Below are 20,597 nucleotides of genomic sequence, written 5' to 3' on the forward strand. Positions count from 1 at the left end.
CACAATAGCAAAGTTATGAAATAACCTGTCTATCAACAAATGATTGAATAAAGAAAATGTAATACATGCAGACATACACATAAAATAGTATGGAACACTATTTGGCCATAAAAAAGATGAAACATGTCTTTGCAGCAATATGGATGGAACTGGAGGTCATTATCTTAAGTGAAACAACCCAGACACAGAAGGAAAAATACTGCATATTCTCTCTTATAAGTGGGAGCTAAATAATATGTTCATATGGACTTAGAGCTTGGGTTGATAGACAATGGAAACTCAGAGGGTAAGGGAGTGGGAGGGAGATGAATGATGACAAATTACTTAATGGGTACAATGGATATTATTCTGGTAAAGGACATACTAAAAGCCCTGACTTCACTACTATGTGATATATACATATAACCAAATTACACTTATACCCCACAAATTTACACAAACAATCTGTATCTCTAAGCTACATCTAACTGAAGGGTAGGAGAGTTTGTGCTTAAAACTCAACTGTAGCTGAACATACAGGGAGGGGAACAACACTTACTGGTGCCTGTTGGAGGAGGTGTGGAGGTGGCAGGGGAGGATTATGGAAAAGAGATCATGCATGCTGGGCTTAATACCTAGGTGATGGTTTGATAGGTGCAGTAAACCACTATGGCACACGTTTACCTATGTAACAAGCCTACACATCCTGTATGTGTACCCCAGATCTTAAAAAATAAAATAATTATTTTAAAAACTCAACTATATTACTTACTAGCTCTCTGTCCTTGGATATATTTGTTTACCTTTCTAGTCAGTGTTCTTATTTATACAACATAGATGCTCATAATACCTGATAGGATTGCTATGGAGATTAAATGAGATGAACTTAAAGACTTTGACACACTTCGTGGCACTTAGTATGTGTTCAGTAAATGTTAACTGTAGTTATTAATGAGGACCAGCCCACTAAGATGATATTAGACTCATAATAAATGTATAATTACTTGACTTCTAAAACTGAAAAGAATAAATGAATATATGTGCATTGAAATAGCACTTGTAAGAATACCGTACAATGATTAACTATCATATAGAGATGTAATGACTAAGAGCATAGGCTCTGAAGCAAGACTCCCTGGATTAAAAATGTGTATGATAAAGAACAATATACTTATAGCTCAGTTTTATCTATAAAGTAAAAATATAATTGTCAGAATTAAATGAATTAATACATAAAAATACTGAGACCAGGATCTTACATACATTATATGTTTGGTGAAAGGTATCTACTAATATTATCCTATCCTGGTATGTGACTTAACTGGGATTCTGAATTTAGTTAACTTCAGGTTCAATTTTAACTTTACAACATATTGATAGTAAGATTTTTTTGTAGTTTATTCAGGCAATTGTTGGCTTTCAGTCTCTTCTGTGAAAATGTGGAAAATAATCTCTAATATATGAAACTTTTCTGAGCATCAACTGAGGATACATGAGATACAATGTAGAAATCCTATTACAGTACTATTTATTGCTGATTAAATATTATTTTCCTAAACCCAAGAAACTGTCTTTAAAATTATTCCCAATCATTTTGAAGTATTTATAATTATTTAAAATTATTATTGAAAATGATTTTCCAATTTTTAGGTTTCCAAATAATTTTTATTCAATTTCCTCTCCCTCCCCCAAATTTTTGGACTCCCTGCAAAATTAAGTCAAGAGGAAGTAATGCACTCTAATTCTTTTTAATGAGGAAGAAATCAACATCTAAGATGCCAGTTTCATGAATTTCTCCAAACACTACATCATAGATCCAATAAATCCATTCATTAAAGGCGTTTATCTACAGAAATACTAAAATAATACTAAAAAATTAAACTTGAATGTATAACTTTTCAAGATTTCTGTAGTAATTTGAAAATCATTCAAACACAACTCTGAAGAATGTCTTATTCAGCATGGTAAGTTTAGGATACCAGAATTATAAAATTATCAATAATTTCTTTTGTGGTTTGCCTACTTGGCTTAACATCAGTGCTTTCTGAATGGTTGTTCCTCAAATAAGTAGTACAAATGAGAGAAGTATATCTGATCCTCTTTTTTTTTTTTTTTTTTGAGACGGAGTCTTACTCTGTCACCAAGGCTGGAGTGCAGTGGTACAATCTCGGCTCACTGCAACCTCTGTCTCCTGGGTTCAAGCTATTCTCTGGCCTCAGCCTCCCAAGTACCTGGGACTACAGGTGTGCACTACCATACCCAGCTAATTTTTGTATGTTTAGAAGAGAAGGGGTTTCACCATGTTGGACAGGCTGGTCTTGAACTCCCAACCTCAGGTGATCCACCCGCCTCAGCCTTCCAAAGTGCTGGGATTACAGGCGTGAGCCACCGTGCCTGGACTGATCCAATTCATTTGGCTAGAATTTTATGTGAAATAAAATTTCTTAAAATTTATCAAGGATAAAACTCTAACCTAGTGTCAAAGTCTCTGACAGTTTAATAACTGGTCATTCATCATAAATCTCTCCTCTGAAAATAGTTATTTATGCACATTGTGTTAAACTCTTTCCTTTTTATTTATTTTTATGTATTTATATTTTGAGACAAGGTCTTACTTTGTCCCCCAGGCTGGATGCAGTGGTACAATCTCGGCTCACTGCAGCCTCAATTTCCAGGGTTCAAGCAATCCTTCTTTCTAAGCCCCCAAGTGGCTGGGAGTACAAGCACACGCCACCACCCCTGGCTAATTTTTGTATTTTTTTGTAGAGATGGGATTTCTCCATGTTGCCGAGGCTGGTCTCAAACTCTTAGCCTCAAGCAATCTGCTTGCCTCAGCCTCCCAAAGTGCTGGGGTTACAGACATGAGCCACCATGCCCAGCCAATGCTTTCCTTTTTAAATGTATCTTTGCCTGAGTCAAGCTCCACAAATCATTGAAAATGGTAAATTAAAGTTGGAATAAACTGTATTTCTGCTTTGACCTTCTTGTATGCCTAAAATTACCTATCTGATTTGGATTTGTCCTTGGAAGACCAACTAGTCAAATAGTTTGAATATCATTTCTGGAATCCCTGAACTTAAGTATGAGCCATGACTTATAATCTACATACCCAACATATCTGATCAGTGTAACAACGTCGGTAATACAAACAAGGATGTCTTTTGGATTTATTGTTAATATCAAAATATTCACTTTCAAATATAGATAAACATTCTAGATAGAACAAAACGACATAAATCTCTTTATGTGCTTTTTATGTTGAAATTCCATCGTTCTGTTAAAAGTGTCAATTTGATATTGCAAATATGCAACACAGTGCCTGCAGGAGTAATCTAGCATCTGATCGTGCTAAAATAAATTATTGTTTCTGCACTATAATGTTAAAACCTTAAAGCTTGACTTTAAACTTTTAGTAATAAAATAGTAATAACAATTAAAACTTCTAATTTGTGTATCCAAGAAGTTTATTCTACAATGGTAATATTTAGCTTCAGCCAAATGTTAATTCTAATACTCAACCTTTTAACATTTAACCAAAATTTAATTTGCTGCACCTCTAGATAAAAAGGGAGGGCAAGAAAGAAGGTCACTCTAATTCATTGATTGACTTTTTAAAGTACGAGCATTTCAAATCACACTAGATTCTTTTGAGAGGATTCTCCTTTCACAAATGTCAATAAGGAATAGATCTCCTGAAATCATCTCTATCCTTGCTCCTGGAGGGTCAATGAAAGCAGAAAGTGATACTGAACAAATGAGCCCGGGAGGTCTACTAGAAGAATTGTAATGTACTCCTTTACACCTCCGTGATAGTGATATTTTGTTTTCCTCTAACATTTCATCAAAAAGAGAAACATTTTATATCACCTCTCTAGTGGTTCATTTTACTGTCAGATTCACTTTCACAGATGATCATCCTTCCTAAGAATGAAGTATTATTCCTTCATCAAATAAATGAAGTTATATAAACTATTTTCTTCAATTATGGTAGAAACTAGTTGAAACAGTTTAATGCATAAACTGAGAAAAACACAGTCTCCCAAAACAGTACCAACAATTAAAGAATTGACATAAAAGACTCAATCTATTATAACTTTTCTATTTTAAATTATATAGCAATTAGCTAGAGGTTACACAATAGAGCACCTACTTGTAGACCTACCAGTCATTCATGAATTTTCTAAAGAGTCTGCAAGTACTACTAATTTCTTCTCTGAGGGCAGAGGTTAAATATTTAGTTTTCTTTTCTTGTTCATATATAATAGTATCTATCAAGCATTAAACAAACTTGATGGCGAGTAATGTGTGTTGATAAAGTTACCACTGCATCAAAATGAGAAAACTTTTACAAAGGGCTCAGTAACTTTTTTTTTTTTTTTTTTTTTTTTTGAGACAGTCTTGCTCTGTCACCCAGGCTGGAGTGCAGTGGCATGATCTTGGCTCACTGCAACCTCCACCTCCCAGGTTCCAGTGATTCTCCTGCCTCAGCCTCCTGAGTAGCTGGGACTACAGGCATGCACCACCACAGGTGGCTAATTTTTCTATTTTTTAGTAGAGACAGGGTTTCACCATGTTGGCCAGGCTGCTCTTGAACTCCTGACCTTGTGATCTACCCACCTCGGCCTCCCAAAGTGCTCGGATTACAGGCATGAGCCACCGCAACTGGCCTCAGTAACTATTATATAAAGTCACACACAATGGTAACTAACTGGCGTATTTTAAAGACAATAATAATAACTAGCATAATTATTAAATCAAATATCTTAAATAATTTACGATGTACAGTGAACGATGGAGTACTGTACAGCCTTTAAAATTATTACATACTTTATAGAATATATCACGGAGAGTTATTTATTAGTGATTAAAATGGATAAAGCAAAGATAAAAAGTAGGATTATGGTATGATAGCCACATCTGTGTGTGTACATGTTTGCACATGTATATATCGGGATGTATGTTATATCTGACATTGTTAAATTAATGTAACAGAGAAGGTTATCCAACAAAATACATTAAGCTTGCAAATGTATCCATCACCTATAGTCTTACAAGAAGCAAGTGGACAATAATTGTCTGCTTGTTTGTCATCACTGCATTAAAGAGCCCAAATCACAATACTTTGATGTAAGATGAGTAACTGGTAATGCTATTTCAGACAAATACTGTAGTCAAAAATGTTTGTCAAGTGATATGTATACTAATTACTCATATAATAACATTTCTCATATTGAATTACTAACCTCTTAAGGTTCTTTAATTTAAATTGAACGCTAGTACTAATAGAGAATGTTTTGGGTTATACTTTTCTAGGTCTCAGGGTGGTGAACTTTTTCTTTGAATTCCTAACCTGTGAGCTTACGGTAAGATTATAATTAATTTACCTAATTTTAGAGTTATTTTCATTACCGCTTTTTGATCATGTCCAGTTTTTTTAAAGTAAAGGAAATTCAAATAAGTCATTTGATATTTAACCATAAATGTTGAAGAAATTATGTGATATTTTCTAACAGAATGTTTATGTTCTTGGATAGATTATAGTAATACAGTTATTTGATATAGTCTTTGATAGATTTCTACGTAAATTTTAAGGCATGTCCCACAAAGGTAAAGATTGACACCACTGAAAACTGTTCTTTGAACATGAATAACAATTTTATCCATTAAATTTTTCATAATGAAGTCTATTTGATGGCAATGAGTTATTGAAAGTAAAACTTGTTTTATCACCTGTCAAGATGTATCAAAATTGGGTCTGTCCATGAAGCATGATGTTAGAGCTCCAGGAAGTTGAGAGTAAAGTATGTAACTATGGAAATAAGATGGTAATAAATAACAAGTGACTTCTAAGGCAATTTTTAAGGCTTTAATTATTCATTAACTTCTGTGGTTATATGTATTCAATAAGGTTTGTCAAAAATGTGAATCTGGATTATATTAATAATTGACTACAGAATATACATAAATATGAGTTTATTTGTGTTTTGAAACTGATGAAATTAATTTTCACTAAGCCAACTTTCAGAGTTTATCTGTTGCTTATTAGTAAACATAATAAAGATTTACTTTATAATAAATATATAAAATCCAGATAATGTGGGCATTTGTATCATACATTTTATACTTGGGGGAAATGACATCCTTGGAAGCACAAAGGCAGTTGATTAAAACTCCTATTTGGGCATATAGCATTATTGCAATGTATCTTGAAAAAGATGTTTTAAAATGATCGTAGATAACAGCCATCTCTAAGAACTATAAGGCATACTTTTTCATTACTTTTTAAAGAAACACTCAACATAACATAGGATTGTTTAAAACAAGTATCATATAGGAGGAAAGTGAAATTCCTCTGCTCTACCAGGAGGACTTTGCTGATAATGGGAGAAATTTGGAGAAATTATTTAGATACAGTTTGAGTAATAATTTTATCCCCAAGTACTTATTTTTAAGTTTTAAATTATATTTCACAAATATACCTGAATTAACTTTTTAAATAAATTATTTCAATTTATAATAAGAAACAAAAGTATTCTAAAAAATTACTATTATCTCCAGTTTTAATTATCTTATATACATAGAGAAAATTACTTATATCTTAAGTGCACAGTTTTAGTGAATTGTTACAAAATGAATTACACCCATATAACCAATACTGACATAAGTCTTTTTTTTAAAAAAAAGAACATTAGAGTACTTTGAGTCCTGTTATACTCTTTCTAGTCACTAAACCTATAGAGCATAAGCAATATCTTCAGTTCTAGAAGTATACAGAACCTAAGCAACATCTTTGCTTCTAGAATATAGAAAAAGGAGGCTCCTTTTTCTGTATTCTATAAATGAAATCATACAGTAGGTATTGCTTTGTTTATTTTGCTCAACATTATGTTTGTAAAATTGTGTGCAGTGGTAAATTGCTCATTTTCATTGCTGTGTAGTATTCAACTGTGGAAATAGACCAAATTATTAACCCTTTCTAATATTGATAGTCACTTAAGTAGCTTCCAGACTTTGGCTTTATCAATAGTGTTGATTTGGATATCAGGAACATGTGTTTTTGGAGAACACATGTATGTATTTTGTTGTGTACATAGGATATGCTCATGTTCTGCTTCAGTACATATTGACAATTCACCAAGTGTTTATCAGTTTTAGGAGCACGATATAAGAGTTCAGTTGCTCCCTATAGTCACTGACACCGGGATTTTTCATCCTAACTTCAGCAGTTTGGGTATGTGAATAGGGGTATTATAATTGGAATATCTTGAATATTGATGCTATCAAACATTTGTTTTTGCTCTTATTTCTCATGTGGTTACGCTATTCGTTGAAATGTCCTAAAACTTTTGCCTTTTTTTTCTTACTAGTTTATTTGTCCTTTATTATTAGGTTATGTCTATACATACGTATGTTTATACATACATAATATACATATCGGATTATGTTTATACATACATACATATAAATACATATATGTGTGTGTGTATATATATATACACACACACATATACATATATATATACACACATATATATATACATATATATATGCCATTGTATATATCCAATAGAGGATTTAAAACTACCAATTAATAAATCAGCATTATTTCTTTCTTAAAATTCAGAATCAATTCTGCAAATGTGTACTTGCCATGGATTACATTGTCCTTTTATGTATGGTTTTTGAATTGCATGTGTTTTTCCTCATGAAGTAATAATCCTGATTTAAATATATTCTTAGACTAACATTCTTACATTCTTAAATACTTTCTCAAAACTAACCATAGCCAATTATGAAAGTGTCAGTTATGGGTTTGAAAATCAGTCATGATAGAAGTATTTTCACAACATAGTTTGAGAAACACCAAAAATAATGGCTTTATTTTTCCTTCTGGAGAGCTAGTTGTGAAATATTTACCAGAGCACCACTGAATATTTGCACTTTATATTCAACTCTTTGGTGGATTTTCTCATTACTCTCTGGATGATATATTCTGATGAACAGAAGTTCTTAATTTTGATTTATTTCTGTTTATTAGGGTTTTTTCATTTTCCTTCTATGATCAAAGTTTTTTATGTCCTATTTAAGATATTTTTGCTTTATCTGTTGTTACTAAGATATTATGGTTTCTCTAAGTGCTTTATCGTTTAAATTTTTACAGTTAATGGACTCCAGGTGTTACATTGTTCTATGTTTATTACCTTGTGCATTTAAGATAAATAGATTTGCATTAGAATTGTAATTGCTCTGTATATGTTTTAATGTTTTATTATAAAATTCATACATAAATATTAATACATTGATATTTAGTTATTTAATAATTTAATGTATCTATTAAAATAAGCAATATGTAGTATTTTGTTAAATCAATATATATATATATATTTATGAATTGCCCATTATAAGTTTCATGCAACAATTAGTTATGTGGCCACAATTTTGAAATGAAAATTCAGCACTATAACAAAATTATTTTACTTTAAGCCTAAATGAATTATGATAATTTATTTCCATATGATATTATTAAGGGAACCAAAAGCATGCAATATGAATGTTTTATAGGATCTTTAAAATATCAGAATATTAGGCTAACCTTTAAGCATTTAAATGTAATCATTGTTAAAATATACTTATTGCTTCTAAAATATTATGTCTAATAAGTTATATAAGCATATAACAGCCATAATATAAACACAGCCTTAAGTATTAACTACAGAATACTATTATATGTACTTCATTAAGATTTTATTTAATACTTGTCTTGTGAGATATATAGAGAGAGAGAAGAGAGAGAGATATATATATCTTTTTTTGTTTGTTTTAAAATTTTCACCAAAAACACAACTTGTTTTGTGTCTGATAGAAAGGATGGTATAAAAATAAGGATTGTTTATTTTTAAAAATTTTGTATGAGTTATGCAAACATACATGTGTTTGCCACAGGTTGCAGTATACACGTTTTTAGAATTGCATGTGTTTTTCCTCATGAAGTAACAATCTTCATTTAAATATGTTCTTAGAATGTTTGTTTTTCATCTCTGGGTCCTTAGTCTAAGCCATGTCATGATTTAAGAGTAACTCATAATGTAACACAATGGAAGTAGAACAGCAAAGTAGATAATATCTTATTTTAGTAGTTAGCTAATGTGTTTCAATTCTTCATAATATTGAAACAATGTAATAAAGAAATGTTGGGGTTTATAGATTAAAATCCTTGAAACTAAAGATGGAATTTTATTAATCCATATATTTGGATATTTGAAGAGCTTGGGATTTGTTTCAGAAGATTTTGGTTGCCTGTTTTTTTCTTTCTGCTTTCTTGCCTGTTTTAGGTAGCCAAACATGATGAAATATTGAGCACAATAATCAAGAGCTAATTAGATGTTTTTCACTTTTTCTAAATTACCAATCTCTGTGTCATAATGAAAGCAGCGAGAACAAAGGTAAAACACAAAAAGCTGTCTTGAAGATTGGTTCTAAGACTTTAAGTAGCACTAATACTTCTTATCCTCCACTAGCCATTCCAAATAGATAAATAATGAGCCTATCTGATAAATAGAGCATAAGTTATAGAAATAAATATTTCAGGATTTATTTCATGTGTCCCTGAATGTAAGTGATAGTTAAAGGGAAAAATCCAGTTAAGAAACACAAACCACATATAGAGGTAATTGATGCCAGTTAAATTAGCTTAGTTTATTTTCACAGTGGTGACAGGGCTTGGGGAAAAATGAAGTTAAAAGACATACAAGTAACATCCTGCATGAAGGAAAATAGTGGAAACTGAAGAATTACTTTGCATTATTTGGACCCAAAATTTAAATACTGAATTATGCAATAGAAGTCTAATCTGAAGTCACAAACACCGTTTGAAGTCCAAATAATAATAATAATGATGATAATACAATGAGAAAGACATGGGTAAAAAGTTTTGGTAACATAAATGAAGTTTGAATTTGAGATCACTGCATGCACAAATCTCTCTGGAAATTTTTGCTTCCTATTCAATAACGAATTGATTACACAGAATTGTTAAAGTGCAGTTTTGTGGGGTGATTTTTTTTCCCTAAAAAATATATGGGAAAAATGGAGTTCTAGTTCTGATGGGCACTTTCAACTGATATTTCTGAAAAACTAGTTCAGTGATATTTACTTGTTACAAAATGCCTCACCTAAATCCTTTAGTCTGAATATATATGGATTATCACCTCTTCACACCTTTGGATAGATTATTCCTATCTGGCTAGCTCACACATAATTCTGATTAAATAAATTATCCATCTGTGAATCCCCTAGGCTTAACTTTTAATACTTAGTCTATATGATTTCCACACTATATCTAGCCTTCCCCCGTTCCCGACATGTCAGGAACAAGTAATTTAGTTTCTAAGACTTTCCTATTTGTCTAAAGGCAAACTTTATCAACCTCTATAAAAATGTGTATGTTATCTTGCTCCCTCTTTGATATACTATGGATATCTGGGAAAATCGAGATTAGACTTTTGTCGATTTGACTTGTTGATAACGAAGTGTTAGGGGAAAAAAAGAGCTTTAGAACATATTTAAGCTTACTAAAGCCTTTCAATGGCATATATTTAATTCTGGTAGCAATAAAATGGATGGGATTTTATTGTAAAGCTGAGCAGAATTCAGCTTCTAATATGTCAGCTTTACATGACAGATTATTAATAAACTGCCACTGTTATCACATGATACAAATATTTGGTGACTGACTTTTTTTAAACTTGAAACTCAAATGTATATTTTAAAGTAAGCTTTACTTTGTGACTCAGTTCTTTCCTTTAAATACCTTTTATCCCCCCTCTGCTCTGTAGAAATTATTGTACCATTTAATCAATGGTTTTAATTTCATTAAACTTATAACATTCGCAAATTACTAGTGTATCATCTGTGTTCAGATACATGTGCAGATAGTTAGAGGATTATTACTATTATTACTCGCTGTAGATGATGACAATGACAGAGTAAGAATTAGGAAAATGAATTGACTTTAAACTCGGTATGATGGCCATTACCTAGCAAAATGAGAAAGTGGGCATAGTGCATTTTCTCAACTGACTTTCCCCAGTGTCTTTGCCTTTTTCTCTCTTTTGTTCACAACTCCTTATTGTAGATACCCATTATTTTATTCAACAAAACCCACTAAGCATCTGTATGTACTAGGCATTGGGCTAGTATTGGGAAACAGTCAGCTAACAGGGACCGATAGGAAATTTATAGTCCTGGAGAGCTTGTAGGGTCTACAGTCATCCTCCAGCTACAAAAGGGTCTTCATCTGTGAAGTCCTCTATACTATGTGTATATCCTTATCACCCCATCAAAACTTTAGTTACCCATCAGTGGAAAATTAAGAGCTACCTCCCATTAAGTTATAATTAGTAGATGAAGGGACATAGCATCTGATTATCGTTTAAAAAAATGTATAAACGTCATAGTGGAAAGCATGTAGGAAAACCTATAAATCCATACATGTATGACTCAGTGAGTTGTAAGTAACATATATTTTCTCACTGTCATAATTGGATGGTTAATATCAAAACTGTTCACAAGTTGGGCAAAGCTGGAAATAAGAGTCCATATTTTCAGTCAGGTATTATTCAGTATTTATTACATGTCACATACTCTTCTGGATGGTTTTATTTGTATAATGATCTTCTAAGAAATCTGAAATGTATTAAAGATGAGAAGGCAGAATATTTGTGGAACTTAGGAAGCCTGATTCTGCTTATAATTAATCGTTTGACCTCCCACCCCAGTCATTTATTTTCTCAAGTCTTCCATGTGTTCTAATACAAAACAAGAAGGATATGCACTATGAATTTTGAATCCTTTCAAGCTTTAAATTTAATTATTCTAATTATATCGGTTGATATGCTTTGAGCCACAAATAACAGGAAACTAACTTGCTTAGGCTTTAAGAGAGGCTTCTTATTATGCAAATAAGAAGTTAAGAAATTGTAGAATTTCATGGATGACTCACTGACATAATCAGGGACCTATGTTCTTTTCATCTTTGTGCCCAATGTCCTATCTTAGGTTTGTCCTTGGCCAGAATCCCTCAATATTGAAAGATGTCTGCCGTAATTATAGGTTACATATCTAGACACGAGATACCCAGTAGAAAAAAAAAGGGGATTTTGCCTTCTTTTCATACCATAAAAGATTAAGATTTTATGACAATCCCCACTCTTCTGCCTATTGCCAGCAAATAGCTTTTCACATCTCTTCTATCAAATGTGTCATATGCCCCAGCCTATAAGGATCCTTTACTATTGGCTTAGACCAGTTGTGTTTACCCTCTGCATTTAAAAATGTGTTCTGCTTCCATGGAAGCTCAAGGCTGCATAGAGAAGCATGGGGGGGATAAAAAATTCAAGTTCCCTTAAGAAGCAGAAAAGGAGAAATGGTTCTTTGCTAGGCAACCAGTGGTATCTGTTACAGTTATTATGCTTTGTTGGTGTACTACATCCTTCTTGAATTAATACTTTTATTTTCCCTGAGGCAATAATAGATAAAATGTGAGTTTACTTTAGAATGAAGTCCCCAGGGATAATCACATCAAATTAAACAGGTGATTGCTTAGGAAGTAGGCAATTGTTATTGTTTACATCCACATCTCTTCTCAAAATTCTTTAGTGACTTTTCATCTTCAAGAGAATAATTTCTGTATAAAAATGTACAGAATGGGGTTTCTCCCTCAGTTTTGCTGCTCTGTTACCATCCATGAGACCGGCATACCTATGTTCTTTGCTCCCAATCTGGTGCCTTCACCCATCCTGTTCTCTCAGTAACACAACAATCCCACCCCTAGCAGAACCTCCCACCCACAATCAATCATCTCTGCATTTTTCCTTTGACCAAGACCCACTCACACACCTTTGACTGACAGAAAAGGTACTGCTATTCCTTCATTCCTTCAGATTTCTGCTCAAATGCCACACTCCTTATGCTGTATTTCATGAATCTTCAGGTGACCTATGTGCTCTTTCATTTTCCCATTGACCTTCAACATATTTCCATTAGACTGATTATTTTATGTTTTTTATATCTACTTGATGACCTCTCTCTGCAATGGACTTTCCACACTTTGAGGGTAAAGTTGGTGCCCTTGCTGCCTTTGTATTTGACTCTGTAATCACTGTCATAAGGTAAGGTTTACTGTGTGTTTGCTAGAGTATGTGCCTGGGCAACAAAATAGTGTTAGTGTCAGTGTACATAAGCAGAGCGAATGTTCGGAGCATTTCTTTCATTTTTCCATGAGAAGAAAGTAAGATAGGCCGAAGAAGTGCTTTTCAATATTTTCCACAAATGTCCAAAGGTTTTACTGCCCCAAAACTTTACTGACAAAGGATGATATATGAAATATAATTAGTTATGACCCCACTACGAGTGTAAGCTTTTCTTAAAATCTTGTGTTTAATCTTTGTAAATTGTGCTAATTTTATATTTTATAGTGTTTAGCCTTTTTAAATTATGTTAAATACATAGTCTATGTAATAAAACATCCAGGTTTTATTTAGCATATAAGAATGTTTATGTATTATTGTGTAAAACTGATTCTCCAGCAAGAATTACATTGCTTTTCCTGATCTCCTAGCCAAACCACTATAAGCTCTTACACTAGTTTAATTCTCTAATTGAAAAGCACGTACAGAGAGAAATAATCTGAATTTAAATTTTTGACCACAACACCATTGCTTATTGCTGTGCTCTTGAGTAATTAATTTAAGCTCATTGTACATTAAACAAATAAAATTTTTGTAGTTGTGTATTATAATTTACCTTCATATATATCACAGTTTTTGACAGATCAACATGTGCAAATTATTTTTATCTTATCGAGTTCAAAGATCCATATAAGTAGATAATAACAGTCTTCAAAATATGACAATAGTTTGATTTGTGTTGTCCACGTATAAATGTAATTAGTGAGAATTTTAATAAGTACTGGAAAAGAAAAAAATATATATATACCAAGATGAAATTGCTGGAGAAGAAAAAATGTGCAGGAATAAAAAAGCAAGCCCTAACAGCATAGATTTCAAGTTGTCACAAATGAGGATGCAGCCAATAAATGATTCATCTTGTGTCCTTCATAGCATATTTATAAATCCATCTGACACTTCTGGCCTATTAGAGAGTACAAAAATGAAATTATAGATTCCCTACTATAGAAGACACCATCAACAAAGGGGTTTAAGTAGGGTTACTTGGTCATTTTCATTTATCTCATTTCTCTGTATTCCATCCTTGACAGCTCTAACATATAAATTCTTCAAAATCCTAGGAAACGGGGCCAAAGTTTAATGTTCTGTTTCCTTTTTAACAAGGACATTTGTCTGGTCTCCTAAATGCACAAAAAATGAATAATAATGTAACAATTTCTGGGAATATGTTAAGGTACAAAAAAATGTAAAAATGATTTAAAAAATAAAGATACCTGTAGTTTATTTCTGAATGTGTGGCTATTTGTAGCATTTTCTTTATATTTCTTATATGTTAAAAATATTAAAAGCATTTTTATATATTAATAAAGTTTTGCAATATAAATAACAAAAAGAAAGGAAGAATTATTCTTCAGAAATCCATCATCATTCTGCATTCAGATTCTGAAGTATCAAAATAAAAAGGATTTTTATGCCTTCCTTTCCAATCCTTATTCAGATTTGCATTTAGATTACATCATTCAATACATGCAATTTTTTGCAATTTTAAATTTAATAAACATTTCACTCCTCAGAAGTGTATCTCCATTTCTACATAGTCTATAAATGTTAATTTTAAAAACCGCATATTTTTTCAGATCAGAAAATTCCTAATCAAAACAGATGAAGCAAGAGTTTAGTGAGCTTAAAAAGGTTTGTTTAGAGTTGCAAAAAGTGAGGTAAATTAATAAAATATATTGTTAGTTTACAATTACTCATTCAGGTAATCCTTTCCACTTTACAAAACCTTTTACACATATTAGTAAGTTTTAATAAAATATTTGAATATAACTTTTCACTTTATTAAGCTTCTTTTTATGGGATTATATAAGATTAAGTTAGTTATCAGGACATTGGAGACCTTGAGATAATTTTGAAACTAGGTAAATTTGAAAACTGCATGTCATTCATTTAAATCTTTATGAAGCAAATACTACGTAGCCCATAACAGGTTAGCCTTAGGTGCACTGCAAAAAAACAAAACAAAACAAAAAACCCAGAAGATTCAAGTCTCTCTTTTGTTCAGCTTACATTTCTGGAGGCAGAACAAGAAATATCTTCAGAAGTAAAATCTAAGTGTGATATATTTTTTCTAAGTGCTAATAAATCCAAAGACAGTCACTGAACTAGAGTTAGGAAAAACAATTCAGAGATGGGTTTTCTTGAGTTACATATTAATACAGGAGTTCCTAAATATAATGACCTTTAAAAATCTTCTTGGAAAGCTTTTAAGATATATGTACCCCAGGATTCGAAGATTTTGGTTCAGTAAGTTTAAAAATTGTTTAAAAAAAGAAAGCTCCAACCCAAAGGTTCTCACAATTTGGTGTGCAAGAGAATCATCTAGTAAATCTGATAAAGGTGTGAATTCATGAACCTCAGCCTAAGAAATTCGAATTTAGTTGATCTAATGTGGAGTCAGAAACTTTTTAAAATATAAATTTAAATTGATAAGGCCCCCTGCATTCCTCATGCCAACCCTGTTATGCCAGGGAGATTCTGAGTTAACTTGTTTCTAAAGGGTAACAGGAGAAGCATTCCTCACAACTGATGAAAATTTGGAGAAAGAGTACTTCAAGAACTTGGGCATTGCTCCTTCATTTGGAAAGCTCATCAGAATCACTCATGGAGATTTTCTTACGCACATCTTTGAGCTCCTCCTCAGGTTAAATGAATAAGGATCTACAAAGTTAGTACACAGGTACTTAAACTTTAAAAAAGCTCAGCTGGTGTTTCTAATAGCCTCTTTGGCTGACATACTCATTAAATACACTCTTGGGAGGCCAGATGAGCATGCTATTCTAATGATCCACAAGCACTGGTAGCTATTAGAATGAGCTGGAAAACGGTAAATATGAAACAACCCAAGCTCTCACCTACTCAGTTGAACCTAGGCCAACATGTCTTTTACTTCCTCTTCAAGTGACTCATATGCCCATTTGGTTTGAGAGCCACTGGGCTAAGTCATGTGGAGAAGAAAGCCAGGATATCAATGGATAAGGGTAACTGAAGTCAAGATTTAAATGCTCAGGTAAAGCATGTTGGTTGTCAATATGAGTCACTTCTAGTTCTATAGTATGAGAATGCAAGATAAAAGTATTACTTGGGCATACCAATGTATTAATGATCTCTTTCAAACATCATATATTGGATGCATGGGATATTACTTAATGGAAACTTTATGGTTTTGTTTATATGGTTGCAGAATGATTTTCATATAACATAATGTTTAATCCTTGGCATAAAAGCCAAGGATAAAAGCATCAACAACTGTCCTGATCCTCTGAATGTGATTTCCTTATTTTTCTTACTATGCTCCAGCTCTGTAGGCTGTCCCTGAGTTCTGGAATTGGTCTGTTCTTCAGCAATCACAGTATTTCCAGAATCTACCGCCATATTTCTTTCTTGTCCATGCAGAATAAAATAAGGAGAGAGCGATCCATGGTTTGGGTACAGATAGAAGAAAAATAACTAAAGCTACTTTGATGATCATGACAATAAGGTAAATAAAAAGATACTGGAGTTATCACATTGTCAAAGCATTCTGATCCCACCTTATAATAGTCTATCCATAGGGTAGTTCCCAAATGAAGTAACCCAGTAAATTTGCACAGCACACCTAAGCCATGGATTCTTCTCACATTTCAAACTTATCTGGATAGACTTGCTCATTACAACTTTTATTACTATATCTTGACCACCCCTTGCCCCTTTTCTTTTTAATCTCTTTCTGCTCCTACCAAAGAGAAGGGTCAGACTGAAACACATTATATAATTCTTATAATAAAGTGGGTACAATTATTACCATACAATTAGCTAAAATTTTATATTCAGTTGAAAAAGTTGATTTATTAAAAATGTTCTAATAGTCATTCATCCAGCAATAAATATTTGGTGAGCAGCTACTGTGTTCTAGACCATTGTCTTTCTGCTTGAGTTACACTGTAGATACAAGCGGCAAAGAGGTCTGCCCACATGGAGCTTGGATTCCAGTGTGGAGAGGTGGTGATAGAATAATCTAGCATATTTAAAGGTTATGTATTTTACAGAAAATAACAAAAAGTAGAACAGGTTGAAAGGAAACAGGAGATTTGGGGATAAGGAGATGTGGGGTGGGAAGAAACACAATTGTAAATAGGATGCTTAGAGTTGAATTATCCCAAAGAACAGATTTGGGCAAATTTGCTCAGGAGTTAAAGGTGTTAGCCATATAGATACCACGAAGGAGAGGGGTCTAATTGTAAAGGCAAAGGCTGAAAGGAGGCTTGAAAAATAGCAAAGAGGACAGTGCAATAGGAGCAGAGGAAGGCAGAGTTCTAGGACCTGAGCTCAGAATAGTAACAGAGGTGGGGTTGAGGGCAGGTCAGGTAGAGTTTTGGCTTTAACACTAAGAGCAGTGAGAAGCCATTGAAGGATTTTAAGCAGAAGGATGATACTAAGGTAATTATCTTTGTTGACAATGGCAAATAGGGGATGGTCTTAAAGCCAGAAGCCATTTTTAAAGGCTATCGTAATGCAGATAAGAAATAATAGGGGCTTCATCCAGAATAGTGGCAGAGGAGGCAATGAAAAGAATTTAGATAAATTTTCTAGGTAAATTTTGAAGGATTTGTTGGCAGAATTTCCAACAAATTGCCTGAGGGACATAAGAGAAAGAGGAATCAAGGATGGCTTGGGGATTTGAGAGCTAAGAACTTAATTGTGGAGCTGCCTTTTACCAAAAAATAAAAATAAGAAAAAATAAAGAGTATGAGTGTGAGGAAAACAGATATGGGGGACACAGAAAATCAGATCAATTTTGGACATGTTGAATTTTAGATGTCTTTTAGACTCCGAAGTTGGGTATCAAGTAGTCATATGGATATATGAGGCTTCAGTTTGGAAGAAATGTCAGTCCAGAAGATTAAAAAAGTGAATGTTGGTGGCATAGAGATGACATTTAAAGCCATAAAATGAGAGAAAAATCCTTAAAGCAGCATGTATACATAGAGAGAAAATGTCCAAGTCTGAGCCGTGGGCCATTTTAACAATAACAGCTTGGAAGAAGGAACCAACAAATGAGAGAAGGTACAACCAGTAGATAGAAAGAGAAAGAAAAGTATGTGATGTCTTTCAATCTAAGAGAAAAGATCTCATCACCTCTGAAGAGAAACAGATTTTTACCAACACAGATGTTTTATTAATTAGTACCTTTCTTTTGTTTGGAAAGTAAGAGTGTTTTTTTCAGTTAAGGCTTAAACTTAAATGCCTTTTTCCCTGCACATTTCTAACTGTAGTTCTGAAAATAGAGAGAGGTTATTCTTTTTATACTTGAGCACTATGCCATTTTCTTGTTCTTTGTGAAAATCTAATTTTACCCCAAATGGTTTGATGATAAATCAGTGGCCATTTACTTAGTAGTGTTGATGAAAAAGAGTCAAATGATGTAAAATATTTGAATGGATTTATTCTGCGTCAAATATGCGTGACCAATACGTGAGGCACAGTTGCAAGAAGTCCTGAGAACATGTGCCCACACTGTTTAGGTTACAGCTTGATTTTTTATACATTTTAGGGGGACAGAAGTCACACGCGGACATCAATCAATATATGCAAGGTATCCATGGGTTTGATCTGGAAACGTGGTGTAAGGAACATGGCTGTGCTTTAGTCAGGGGTAGGCCGAGGTATGATGTTTACATCCTGAGTGACTCAGTGAGTTTAGAGCGCAGGCGTATAACTCCGCTTGTTATCACAACCATGTAGCCATAACATAGGAAGGCCATCATTGGCTCTACAACACTATTGTCTGTGAAAGGTATAACTGCCCTGCTAATGCTGTACAGGCTTGCTTGGCTCTTGGGGCTCAGCTCGGCTCAACATGGCTTGACATGGCAGGCACATGGCACCCAGAGAAAGAGAGAGAGTGAAGGCCACCTGTCTTGCAGATAGGCAGGAGGGAGCCAGGACACAGCTCGGCTTGCTCGTGCCCAGAAAGAGAAAGAGTTAAGCTACTGACCATGAAGGCAAGGGAGAACCTGCTGCACAGCTGTGCATGGGGGCAGCTGGCTCAAGCAGCCAAGACAGGGCGGACAGTGTGAAAGTAAGCTGCTAATGAGAAAGCTACTTTAAGTAAGCTGTGTAAGAGAGCTGCTGCTGAATAAAGCCATATTCACCTGCCCACGGCCCCAGAGTGTACTTTCTGCCCATCCACCCACTCCCCTTGGACTTCAGCATGGGCTGGAACCGGACCCTAGGACCTGACAACTGGCAATAAGGGTGGGATGAAGTGAGTGGGTCTTCCGCCCCTGAGGCTTGCCAGGTCAGCTTTGTGGCTGCAGCATGGGCTGTGGTACCCGGTGGCAGTGGTTCTGCTTGGATGAGCCTCAGGGGAAACATGGGAGGCAGTGGACAGATTCCCTGTGAGTGTGGAGGAGGCGCTGAAGCACCTGAGGTGCACAACACCAAGGAGGAACATATCTTTGCCAGCAAAGTCAGATAGGCATTTGTAACTGTGCTGCGGGAAATACATGCCTAGTCCCTGCAAGATGCAACAGCTCTAGAATCTACCACCATATGTCCTTGCAGGCTCGCCCTGTAGTCCACCAGAAAACAGAGCATGAGGAGCTATTAGGCCCAGGGGTGGTCCCAGAGACCCCCTAATGTGGTGGAGTGTACTTCCTCTAGTGCCTGTGTCCCGGCTGAGTTGTGGGAGTTAAGTAAGTAAGGTCCGCAGTCATGTACAGACTTAGTGCAAGACATCTGAGAGGAGAACATTGCTGTGCAACCCAGTCCTGCCCTAGCATTCCAGTTCAAAGAGTACCTGCTGTGGTTGGTGGAAGTGTAGTTTTTTTCTGTTTGGTAAGAGAACTGGCCGAGAAGCCCGACTTGAGGGGGTACCAGACAACCGGAGCCACATGTGGACTTGGCAATCCACTGGTCTCTGAACCCAGATAAGTTTCCAGGCAGAACTGCATTTATTGGCAGCTGTGGAAGCTGGTCAGTGAAAGTGAAACCTCTGTCTGCACCTTGGCATTGGCAGCTTGGCTCTCCACTTATGCACCGCTTATGTCTCTCCAATGCCTGAGGATATTCTGAGGGTGGATGTTTTTCATGGGTTGGCAGCTGTACGGTCTGTCACAGACTTGCCAGACCACTTGACAACAGAACTGGAACTTCTTGTCCAGAGAGCCAGGAACAGTTTACCTTCATGGGAGGGCAACAGTGGACTTTCGCAGTGTTGCTGGAGGGCTATGTGCATAGCCCCACTATATGTCATAGCCTTATTGATGATGTTATGCTAACCTCTCATTCTCTTGCAGAGTTAGAAACAGCAATGCCCCTCTTACCTGGGATTGGATGACGAGGCTGAGACAGCCAAGCAGCCTATTTAGTAGGCACAAGCCCTGCACG

The 20,597-nt window shown here is 34.5% G+C and overlaps 1 protein-coding gene across 39 annotated transcripts in view; it reads left to right on the plus strand.

Annotated features, from left to right (window-relative positions):
- Positions 1-20,597, plus strand: part of PTPRD (protein tyrosine phosphatase receptor type D) — a 2,308,100-nt gene that overhangs the window by 1,036,817 nt on the left and 1,250,686 nt on the right. For all 39 annotated transcript variants that reach the window (XM_055092146.2, XM_055092147.2, XM_055092152.2 and 36 more), the window contains one exon: positions 5,293-5,342. The gene's annotated coding sequence lies outside the window, so the exon portion shown is untranslated. The remainder of the gene's footprint in view (positions 1-5,292; positions 5,343-20,597) is intronic.

This window comes from Pan paniscus, chromosome 11 (genome assembly GCF_029289425.2).
Source record: "Pan paniscus chromosome 11, NHGRI_mPanPan1-v2.0_pri, whole genome shotgun sequence".
NCBI classification, from domain to species: Eukaryota; Metazoa; Chordata; class Mammalia; order Primates; family Hominidae; genus Pan; species Pan paniscus.